Source organism: Bubalus bubalis, chromosome X, assembly GCF_019923935.1.
Source record: "Bubalus bubalis isolate 160015118507 breed Murrah chromosome X, NDDB_SH_1, whole genome shotgun sequence".
Classification (NCBI taxonomy): Eukaryota; Metazoa; Chordata; class Mammalia; order Artiodactyla; family Bovidae; genus Bubalus; species Bubalus bubalis.
In genome coordinates, this window is record NC_059181.1 from 118,509,852 (window position 1) to 118,521,925 (window position 12,074).

Here is a 12,074-nt window from a genome sequence, read left to right on the forward strand (position 1 = left end):
TCAAATGCTCAGATTATTTGTTTTTCTGCTATTGAGTTGTATGAGTCCTTTATATATTTTGGAGAGAATGCTAGGGTCCTGCTCACCTTCACCCACTACCAGCTTGTAAGGGCACAGGTTACACACTGAGAGGGGGAAACTGAGAAGACTTGGTGGGCGGGGGTCAGTCCAAAAGAACACATAGCTCTGAAGCGCCCCCCAAAGGACTGCCTCATTCTTCTGCCCCATAGTACTAACCAGATGGAGTGCGAAGACACTGGCTGTGTCACTCCAGCAGAAGTCTCCTGAACACAAACACAAGCCCAGAGAAATGGAGGAGCCTACTAGCAGTGATCACCAGCTTAGCTCAGACCAGAAGTGTCGTACTCAGCTTTCAATATCGTCCAGTCGTCACCACTGAAAGCTCTTGGAAGGGATTTTCTTCCTTGGCAGTGAATGAAGAATTAAGAGTAAAGATAGAATCTAGACAGAGAAAGTCAAACTGTTTCAGAGGGCTGTGCCGAGAACTGGACTAATCAATGCAGGACAGCCATCAATTGTAACCAACTTCACTTCACTTTAAACACAGAATTTTAAAGGAGCATCTCTGTGGTCAAATAGAGATTAAACCTCAGAATCTCGATAGAGCACCTGCATCAGGTATTGATAAAGTGTAAAAATGCCTCCTCTCTTGCACCCCTTCTTTCACACATGCCTCTCTCCTTCTCTGTTAAGACCTGAGTTTTCAGACCACAAGCACCAGCAGAATTATTGGTGTCCCTTTGAAAAACCAATGGAAAAAAGGTTGACCACTTTTGGTTAACTGCTAGTGTGAAGATACAAAGACTTACTGAAATAGTTGTCAGTGTGGGGTTAGGTGGGTCTGCCCACACAAAGGTAGGCAAACTTGGTCATTCCTCACCAATGAGCCAATGGCCAAGGGAAACGTTACTTATTTGAGCAGGCCCATGTTACTGTCACTATGACCAAAAGATGCTGTCCAGTGTCTCAGTGCAGATCATTACTGAAAAAAAAGCTCTACCAGAGAATAAATTCCTTTGTAGTTTGAATTCTGGGATGCTGGAATTGATTATTCATCCATCCTATCACTCACCTCTTCCATGTTCTAGTATTGATTTCTAAAGTGAAGGTTGAATAAAATTATTTTTGTTTGGGAACTTTCTTGAGATTTCCTATGATGATCACTGATACTGTAAAGTGGGGTGGAGTCCTGATCTGGGTTTCACTTTTTTGGAAGAAGGGAAAGTGTGCAAACGTTTGCTGACTGTCCCCATGTGAATCAGAAACTGAGCTATGCACTTTATATGGGCTCTTTCCATTAAGCCTTGAAATAACCCTGTTTTCCAAATAAAGCCATCAAGGCTCCAGAAGAGTCACAAGGTCACCAGGCCATCACTGATAGAACTAGAATGCAGTCCCAGCTCTGGTTTGCCCTAAAAGCACGTGCCCTTGCTCACTATCCCACCACACTGTTCTCTTAGTGACTAGACGCTTAAGAGAAACAATTCTAGCCAAAGGAGAAGCCTGTGGCTTCTCCAAGTTAATATTCTGGAAGGTCATCGATTCAGGCAGCAAATGTTTCAAAACAGCTTTTACATTTGCAATGCAGTTGTAACTGGATTTCCCACTAACCAGAAAAGAATGGTACATTATATGCACTACTTTAATTATCACAATGCATGAAGTAAATACTACATAATTTCAACACCTTTCCTTATATCTCAAAACAGAGAGATAGTGATGTACTAATGGAGTATATTACACGAAGGCCCATTTAGGCTTTTACCAAATTCATTTAATTATAAGTCAAACACTGAATGGAAGGACTTATTAGGGAAACACAGTTAAAATGCATAGCTTTCCTGACAGGTGGATGTTCATAAGTACATGTGCAGGTGCTATTAATTTTTAATTTATCATCTATAGAGCTTGTACCTCCAAAGAACATTTTTGGGGTTTCTAATTGGGAAGTGTTCCAGGATGAGTATTGGGATGAGATAGATATTCCAGACCCATACCTGTTCAGATAAATGGAAATATCATTAGCAACAAGAAGTAAGTGATCATGGCTTCTCTCGTGTTTTTTTTTTTATATAAATTACACTAAATAACCATAATGCTGCAATTTAGTGGTCCAAAGTTCATTCTATTCAGCAGGCCATCCATAGTCAACAGTTTAAAGAAAAGGGACCTGCTGAGAAAATAGTGGTCTAATCAGATGCCTTAAAATCGAGCTGATGAGATGAGTCCCGTTTCTTTTTTTGTAAGGGGATTCTAATGAAGCAATGCTTGAAGGGGATTCATAACTTTGGGCCCCCTGTTTCATTATTCAGGTCAGCTGCACCCAGTTCCAAATGAAGCTAGGGAATCTTAATTCCACAGGCAATTCATAGATCTGCTGGCTCGTGCAGGCGACTTACTAAATCCCAAATTCCTTGCTGCCAAATTGTATACATTGTCTTGGTTCCTATAAGGATTATGGGAAAGCTTTGAAAAAAGGGGCAAATCAAAGGGAACAGTAATCAAATTAGAAGTACCGAAGGATGGTGCCTTGAAAACTAATTCATAGATGTTGAAACTGGGAGACAAGAGGGCTCCATTTGTGTACAGGACCATAAGAGCTCTCACAATGAGGTAAATACCTCCAAGGCTCAGGTGGGCAAACACAGGCTGGCTCAAGAGGGAAGTTTCCACGACACATTGAGTACACCTTCCTCTTTGGAAAGAGCCTGTGGAGGGAGGGTAGTGCAGGGTGACCATCTATTAATACCCACTGCTGGTCAGGCCCATGGACCTTGAGACTTCATCCCCCTGTCACATCTATAAGTAACTCCTTCCAGGGACATGAAAAGTGCCCAACTGGTAGTTCCTAAATTTATCCATTAATACTTTCCCACTGGAATATAATTTCTCCCAGGAATTATATTTAAAGCAACTCCAACAATGTGGTAAGTAGGAAATAGGTATACTTCCTTTTGGCAGCACTGACTAGATTTGGGATGTATTTTTAATGCCCACCTTCAGTACTAGAAGCCTGACAATGGAACTGGCTGCTGCTTCCTCAGATTCCTGCCCTCAAACACTAGGCTGTGTCTCACTTTCTTCCAGGAGAAACTGAGGCCCAGGAGAGAAAAGAGCTCAAGCTGCTATTAAGATTAAAGGAGGCAATGCATGCAAAGCTCTTAGCAAGTGCTTGGTATATATTTAATATGCACTCAATAAATGATTGCTAATATTATTATTACTACTATTAATGTTATTATTACTATGACCATCATAGGAGGAAGGAGATCACATTTTTTATTAATTTTAATATTTATTTTTATTTTATTTTATTGTGGGAAGAAAACATGAGCTCTACATTTTAACAAAATTTAAGGGTACAACATATTATTGTTGACAATAGGTGCAATGTTTTACAGCAGACCTCTAGAATTTATTCATCTTGCTTGAATGAAATGTCATGCCCATTTGATTAGTTAAGTCCCCATTCCCTCTCCTCCCAGCTGCTAGAAAATACCACTTACCTCTTTGATTTATGGATTTGACTATTTTAGATACCTCATATAAATGTAATCATTACAGTATTTGTCTTTCTGTGACTGGCTCATTTCACTTATTATAATGTTCTCAATGTTCACCCATGTTGTCAAATATTGCAGAATTTCCTTCTTTTTTAAAAGATGAATAGTCTTCCATTATTGGTATATACCACAGTTTCTTTATCCATTTATCTGTCAATGGACATTTAGTCTGTTTCCACATCTTGGTTACTTTGAATGGTGCTATAATGAACATAGGAGTCTTATTATCTCTTCAAGCTACTGATTTCAATTCTTTTGGATAAATATCCAGAAGCAGGATTGCCAGATCATTTGGTAGTTCTATTTTTTTGGGGGGAGGGGAAACTCCATACTGTAGTGGCTGTATCACTTTGCATTTCCACCAACAGTGTACCAGGGCTCCAGTTTCTCCAAATTCTTCTTCTTCTTTTTTTCTTTTTTAAATAAGAGACATCCTGATAGGGGGTATCTCATTGTGGTTTTGATTTATATTCCCCTGATGACCAGTGACATTTAACATCTTTCATATATCTGCTGGCCATTTGCATGGTCTTCTTTAAAGAAATGTTTATTTCAAGTGCTTAGCCCATTTTTAAATTGGGTTACTAGGGTGTGTTGCGTTTTGTTTTACTACTGATTTGTAGACATAGTCAAAAAAATCACTAACACTGCTCCTGGGTCTGACTTCACCCAGAGGATGAGGCAAAACATGGAAAGAAATTCCATGAAACTACTTCCACCATTACACTGACCCATCTGAAGGTGACGTTAAATATGTCACATGTGACCCCCAAGACTATGGAAGTGAAGAGGGGACACTTTCGATTGCCTTCCCTGGTGACTCATTATGACTAGACATCATTCCAGCATATATTTATTGAGCTCCTACTATATTCCAGGGGATACACAGTGGTCCCTGCTCCTGGAGCTTACATTCTGTGACTAGCCTTGTATCACCAGCCAATGGTGGTGATCTCATATTTTGTAGAATATGCTGTGCACAGTGGAAAGAGATAGTTAAATAAAGATGGAGGTAGACCGGAAGTGTATGCCAGGCATAAAGAACAACAAATGCAAAGACCTGGAGACAAGAACAAGCTTGGAGCATATAAGTGACAGAGAAGAGGCCAATGGGATATGAGCCTGGTGAGTGAGGGAGAGATTTGTGGTAGAGGAGGACAGAAAGGTTTCTAGCTTGTTTACCTGAATATATGGTGGTATCATTCACTAGGAAAGGGACCATGGAAGGAAGAGGTCATAATAAGTTGCCATGGTTCTCTGCTCACTGTACAATTTCACCACATGACTATCCTAGGCTTGAGGTCACTAAAATCATTCCCAGCTTAAGAGTAGGCAAGTCTTCAAAGTCTATTTGCGAAACAACTGTTCAAAACCCAGAGTTTGCTGTCCTATGAAGTTATATGTAGCCAATAGATGGGCTGTTGTGTTGGAAATTTCATTTTCTTGGACCCAAGTGTATGGCTGGAGTAAACCCAGACTAAATATAATTTGTGGAGGGGATCTGTCAGCATCAAGGCCCTGGAGCAGCTATTGACATCACCTCAATAGTGCCTGTAGCTCAATAGTTGTTGTTGTTGTTCAGTCTCTAAGTCATGTCCGACTCTTTGCAACCCCAGGGGCTGCAGCACTCCAGGCTTCCCTGTCCTTCACTATCTCTCAAAGTTTGCTTAAACTCACGTCTATTGAGTCAGTGATGCCATCCAACCATCTCATCCTCTGTCATCCCCTTCTCCTCCTGTCCTCAATTTTTCCCAGTATCAAGGTCTTTTCCAACGAGTCAGCTCTTTGCATCAGGTGGCCAAAGTATTGGAGTTTCAGCTTCAGCATCAGCCCTTCCAATAAATAGTCCGGACTGATTTCCATTAAGATTGACTAGCTTGATCTCCTTGCAGTCCAAGGGACTCTCAAGAGTCTTCTCCAACACCACAGTTCAAAAGCGTCAATTCTTCAGTGTTCAGCTTTCTTTATGGTCCAACTCTCATATCCATACATGACTACTGGAAAAACCATAACTTTGACTACATGGACCTTTGTTGGCAAAGTGATGTTTATGCTTTTTAATAGTGTCTAGGTTTGTCATAGCTTTCTTTCCAAGGAGCAAGCATCTTTTCATTTCATGGATAGCTCAATGAATGTTCATCAAATATTAATGTGCTCCCCTCATTTCCCAGCCTCCTTTTAGTTGGGCAGGATCATGTGATTAGGTCAGGCCAATGGACCATGAGCAGAAGCAATATCAGCCAACTCTCGACCAGATCATTTAATGGCTGGAGAGCAACTCTCCTCACAGATGGCAACCAGAGGCCACGTGTTCCGGATGATGTAGCCACAAGATGGAGGAGGTTCTGTCAGTCTAGGTTTCTAAGTGACAATATGGCCTCCTCTACTCCCTGGCTACACAGCCTGGCTTTTAATAACTGCTCCCCACTGCCTGCTCCGCTTCATGACATATTTGCACGCTCTTCTCTGGCTTATTGACTTTCAGTCTCATTTGCTTCTCCTCTCTGACCACTCTCTTGGTTTGTGCCTCTTTGAAGCTATATCCAGGATACTCTCACCAACAACTGTAGCACTGCTCCCAAACCTCACTGAGCCCCTCCCAGTGAAAACTTAGACAATAGTAAAGAAGGTAACCAATGGATTTTACTGGAGAAGCAATACTGAACATGAGGTATGTAAGGCAAAGTTGACCCAATGAAATATGAGGTCAGAAGCGAGGAGGACTGGGAACCAGTGCAGAGTGTGAAATGGCTCAAGACCAAGCCACTGAATGGTGCCTGGCTGACTGAGATGAACTCCCCAACCCACTTCTTTATGTGGTTCCAGCTGTATGGTGTAGGGGCATGCCTACAGCTTAAAAAAAAAAAAAAAAACAGAAAAGGTAGAATCTGACATCTGTAACACTCAAGATACCAGATAACATGATTTCTATGAGAAAATGTTTCTAGAGTTGTAGCCTGGCTTGACAAGAGTACACCTCTGCCTTGCTGCTCTGGTAGATGCATGGGGGACAGTCCCACCCCAACAAGCTGAAAAAGCAGGAACCCCTGGCGAGAACTTCTACAGCTGAAAGCAAGTGCCATTATTGGGACCTGCATTAAAGTCTTGAAACTTTTTTTCCCCATGAAGCGTATCTGTCTAAAGTCACACACTGGGAGCTGTCTCTAGTCCACTGTGTTTGTATCCAAGCTAGCTTGGGGTCAGAGCATACACACCAAAGTTGTGGGCCCTCTCATGTACAATGTCTTGATGACTTTTGCATAGGGAGCTTTTATTCTCTGTTGAAGGCAGATACTAAGCAAGACAGTAAAAAAGGAAATGGATAGTCTTGGGGCCAGAAACAAAGGACACCAAGAGATACTAGCTTCAGACTGGAAAGATTAACATCTCTAGGTCTAAATTGTCATCTCTCGTTTCCTAACACAACCACTTTCCCTGTCATAGATGTATGACCTAACTTCTTTGCAGGAGGAGCAAAAGCCACTGTATCTTTTTTAAAATTAATCAATCTATTTGGCTGTGCCATGTCTTAGCTGCAGCATGTGGGATCTTTATTTGCACCATGTGGGATCTAGTTCCCTGGCCAGGGACTGAACTGGGGCCCCTTGCGTTGGGAGACTGGAGTCTTAGCCCCTGGATCACCAGGGAAGTCGCATCGCTGGATCTTTTTTCCTTCTACTCTATTTCACCATAGCACTCTGCATGTAGTAGTTGCTGAATAACATTTGTTGCCCTGAGATTTTTCCATCTGAAGAGCAACCAACCAAGTGCATTTCCTTCTCCATTCTAATGAACTCCAAACCATCTTACTTTGTTTTCCTTTCTTTCCACCAGCCCTAGAAATTCCAGAACACTGTCTATACAGTGAAAGTACTATGATTTCAGAAGGAATATATACTTGCTGTCTTCCTCCCTAGAGACTCATCAGGACCAAGGGGAAGAGTCAGTCAACTAACAATTATCTACTGGACATCTACAGTATGCCAAGCAGGCCGCCACTGCACAGTAGTTATAGCTCCTTGGAGAAAGCTCCAAACCCAAGAGGATATTGCCATTGATAGTTTCCAATGTCATTTGTGTTCCCCCTATATTGAAGTGCTGCTGCTTCTAATTACTCAGCATTTCATCCTTGCTGTCAGCTTTATGTTTCTCTGTCTTCATAGACAAAGCTAGTCTAGACATTATAGCAGGTAACAGGCCAAGAAAATTCAATTTATTCTGATTATCTATCATTTGTTGAACAATTTCAAGATTTTATAAAGGATATGCACAACGCTTCCCTGTAGGGTACAGTGCCAAATACCTGACAAGCCACAATATATTGAAACACTTTAAATTGAATTCAACATTTCTCAAGGAGGAACTTCCCTGGTGGCTCAGACGGTAAAGTGTCTGCCTGCAAGGCGGAAGACCTGGGTTCAATCCCTGGGTCAGGAAGATCCCCTGGAGAAGGAAATGGCAACCTACTCCAGTACTCTTGCCTGGAAAATCCCATGGACAGAAGAGTTGTAGGCTACAGTCCATGGGGTCACAAAGAGTCAGACATGACTGAGCGACTTCACTTTCACTTTCTCAAGGAATGATGTTTTACTGCCAGGTGCAGCAAACTATGGCCCAGGGGCCAAATCCTACCTGCTGGCCAAATCCTACCTACTTGTTTTTATCAATAAAGTTTTATTAGAATACAGCTAGGCCTTTTTTTTTTTTTTTTAACATCTTGTCTACAGCTGTTTTCATGCAGGATAGCGGCGCAGAGGTGAAAACAACTGAAATAGTTTCCCTGTCTCATGGGCCCAATGTTTGCCATGGTTGTCACATTCATTATTTCACATGATCCATACAACCCCTCTGACATAGTAATAGCTGACATTTATTGTGTTAATCAGTCTTGTGCTTTATCTGATGCCCAGGTTCCATTCACCTGTAACTGAAAGCAAGCATTCCTTCCACTATGAATGTAGATAACAAATCAAAGTCCTACTAGCCACACCGGTGCCTTCATCACCATCCGCAAGATCTCAGGTACTTGTCCAGTACATGGCAGTCACTGAGTTCTCACAATACCATTTCCATTCATTATTACCTTGAAATAGCGGTAGATATACCCACTCCAGTGTTCTTGCCTGGAGAATCCCAGGGACGGGGGAGTCTGGTGGGCTGCCGTCTATGGGGTTGCACAGAGTCGGACACGACTGAAGCAACTTAGCAGCAGCAGCAGCAGTAGATATAAGACAGACTCTAAACCTGTTATGTATTTCAGATTTAGAGGTGTATGCGCAAGCACATATACCACAAATCTGTTTTTAAAAATGCCAACAACTTTATTTCATTAGAACTTGTTTCTCCTTTGTAATCTAAAGTACTGGATTTCTGCATTTAAGAGTATTACTCTGAGAAGGGGGCCCAGAGGCTTTGACAAACTGCCAAAGGAAACCGTGTGCAAGAAGGTTAGGTAGCCCTATGCCAAGTGCATGCATTCACTGAGTACTCGCACCACCTGGGTGACGGGTGCTATAATCAGCCCCTGCCCACCCGCTCCTTACATGGGAGTACAGTGGGGCAGTGGGGAGAGAGCAAATACAGTGCCCAAAGTCACACAGCTAGTAGTAGGGCTGAGGTTGGAAACCAGTTTGAGCCCAGAGTCTATGCTCTTCCTAATCAATGTCCTATACACGACTACCTTCATTGTTTAAGTGTCATTATTCCCATCTTACAGGTGAGCAAACTGATCTTTTTTCTAAAGGCTGAAGGTGATGGATGTTGTGAGTCTTAGAAAGTAGTAAAAAGCATTTCTTGAGCACCTACTGTGCTAGGTGCTTTTCAAACACCTTTCATTTTACCCTCTTAATAGCTATCCTCAGGGTTTTGACTGATGAGTGAATGGAGAACTGGGGAGGATAAGCAACTCGATCACCATCGCGCTGCTGGGGGGTCATGGAGACCATGTCTGCTCACTTCCTGAGTGCCTCTGTCTCTGTCTCTCTTTCTCAACTACACTGTGCTTACTAATTAGTATGTAAATTATCTCAGGCAATCCTGAGGTCTTATTTCATTCATGGGTTTTTCAGTGAGGGAAAAATTATTGCAAGGAAATGTTCTTGCCCTCTTTCCTACTAAAGCTGAAACAATTTTTCATCAAAATGGATGGGTTAAATCAGGATGGATTTGCATGGTGGATTTTTAAGAAAAATATTTCAAGTGAGGTTTAAGAATTTCACAAAACCACATGTAAGAACTAAATTGAAAAATAAAGTGGTAGATTGAAATGCATTATTATGACGGATGTTTCAAAATAATATTGGCAAAGGTTACTTTCAAGCAATCCTCATAAAGACCTTTTTTTAAGGAATTGCAAGAAATTATGGTGCAAACCTGTTTTAAGGGTTTCACATAAAATGGCTTAAACAGTACTGCCTTAACCTCAAAAAGTATACTCTTACTCAATTACTTGGCCTGATAACCTCAGTACACTTCAAATCATGGCAAAGTTTCAAGTATTTTGTATCAATCCCAATTTAAAAGTCACGGAAAGCAGCTACGGATGGGGAAATTCTTTTTCTGGGTAAGAACCGCTTTGCTTGGATCTGAACTGTTTATACTCACAAATCACAGTGTCGTTCAGACACGGCCTAAGCTTTTCCTTGGCAATAATGCTTAAGTCGGCCCTAAGAGAATGCAGAAACCCCGCCCCAGAAAGCCGTTTCATTAGCAGCCTGGCTCTTCCTGCTAGGAGAGCTGCGTTTCCCAAGGCTCTCTGTGGTCGCAAACCACGTTTCTAATGCAACTAAAAGATGCCTCTTCACGGACACTTAATGATGCCGAGTGTGTCATTACGACAAAAACAAACAAAACCTTGTGTCTTCAGAGAGGAAATCTAGGGCCTCATAGTCCAGCAATGAACACAGAGGAGTGAAATGAAATAGCCCGTGTTTGAAGAAGCCCTTCAGGATTCTATGGGGCGTAGGAGAAGGAGGCCCCGCATTTGCATTTGGCAGAGTTCAGTCCTGGCAGCGCGATGCTCAGCCCCTCTGAACCTCAGCCACTTCATTTGCTCAGTGGCACGGGATGCCACCAGCGCCACATCCAGCCATGTATTTATTCAACTCCGTGTGACAGGTCCTGTGCTAAGCATGGGGTGGTCGCGGTGAACGATACATGGGACCTGGGCGTGGGAGAACGGTCGGCTACTGGGATCGCGTGAGACTCACATCAGTATTACGGTGTCACCGTCTCAGTGTCTCTGAAGCCTCTCCCCTTCAGTCTGCTAGTCTGTTTCATTTCTATTGTGAACCGTGTTTGTTGAGAGTTTCCCTAATAACAGAAATGATTTGTGACTGTGTTCAATGATCTAGAAAACACTCCCAAAACAAAGGGAAAATATAAAAACACCCATCGTCATGTTCAAATGAGACAACGCCACCCGGTCCAGTGGATTCCTTGGACGAGAACTAAGGAAGCCGAAACCCAGCGGGCTGAGCCACCTGTGTCTGCACACGTCCTTGCCACCGTCCCTCCGATCCACGGTGCCGGCCCCCGCGTCGGTGCTAGGCATCCCGCATCCCCTGACCCACTGGATGCAGGGGGCGGGCGGGGTGGAGTGGGGGCGGCCGATCAGGGGCCCGGGCGCCCCTCCATCTTTGCCAGAGGAGGAAGAGAGGAGGGCTTTGTCGCGGCCGCTCCCCACGGGAGACATTCCTCGCCCGGCCCTCGGCTTCCAGGGCACGCTCCACGTGGAGGGCCCCAGCTCGCGCGGGCCGGGAGAGCACTCGGTTTCTAAGAAAAGCGCCTCCCCTGCGCTCGCCGGCCCCCCGCCCCTCAGCAGCCTCCCGCTCGGCCGCTCGGGGGCCGGATCAATGCGGCGGAGCGCTCGGGGCCGGGCCTTCATGCCCTGAGCTCGCCCAGCCCGGGGCCTCGGGGGCCGAGCGTCTCAATTCAGGCCCACTGAACTGTATTTCCCCGGCCCGGCCCGCCCCCGGCCTTTGTGCCGCGCCCGGCCCGCCCCCTTTGCTCACTCTCCCTTCATGCTTTGTTTGGCAAACACAAAACGCCCGGCCCGGCGGCGGGCCCTTTTCAAGCTTCGCAGGCAGCCCTTGAACACGCCGCGAGGCTCGGGTACCTGGGAACACCTCCAGGGGCCGGGCCGGGTGGACGCCGAGGGGCCCCGGCCCCCGCCGCGCGCGGCCCCCAACCCCCAGACGGCCGGGCTTCCCCAGCGCGCCACCCCGGATGCCCCGGGCACCGCGACTTCTTGGAGGCGCCGGCGTTCCTTTTGAAAAATCCGGGGCACTTCGGGGCGGTGGGGGGGGGGGGGGGGGGTGGGGGAGGGGTGGGCCTTCGCCTCGCCTTTGTGTTTTAAATGGCCCCGAATTTCACTTGACACAGCATTTAGAAGCCTGAGAACCGGTTTGGAGGCTGCAGCCGGGGGCTGTAACCTCTGCAGCCCGCACAGGCCACCGAGGACTGCAGAGGCTCTGGCTGGACTCCAATCAG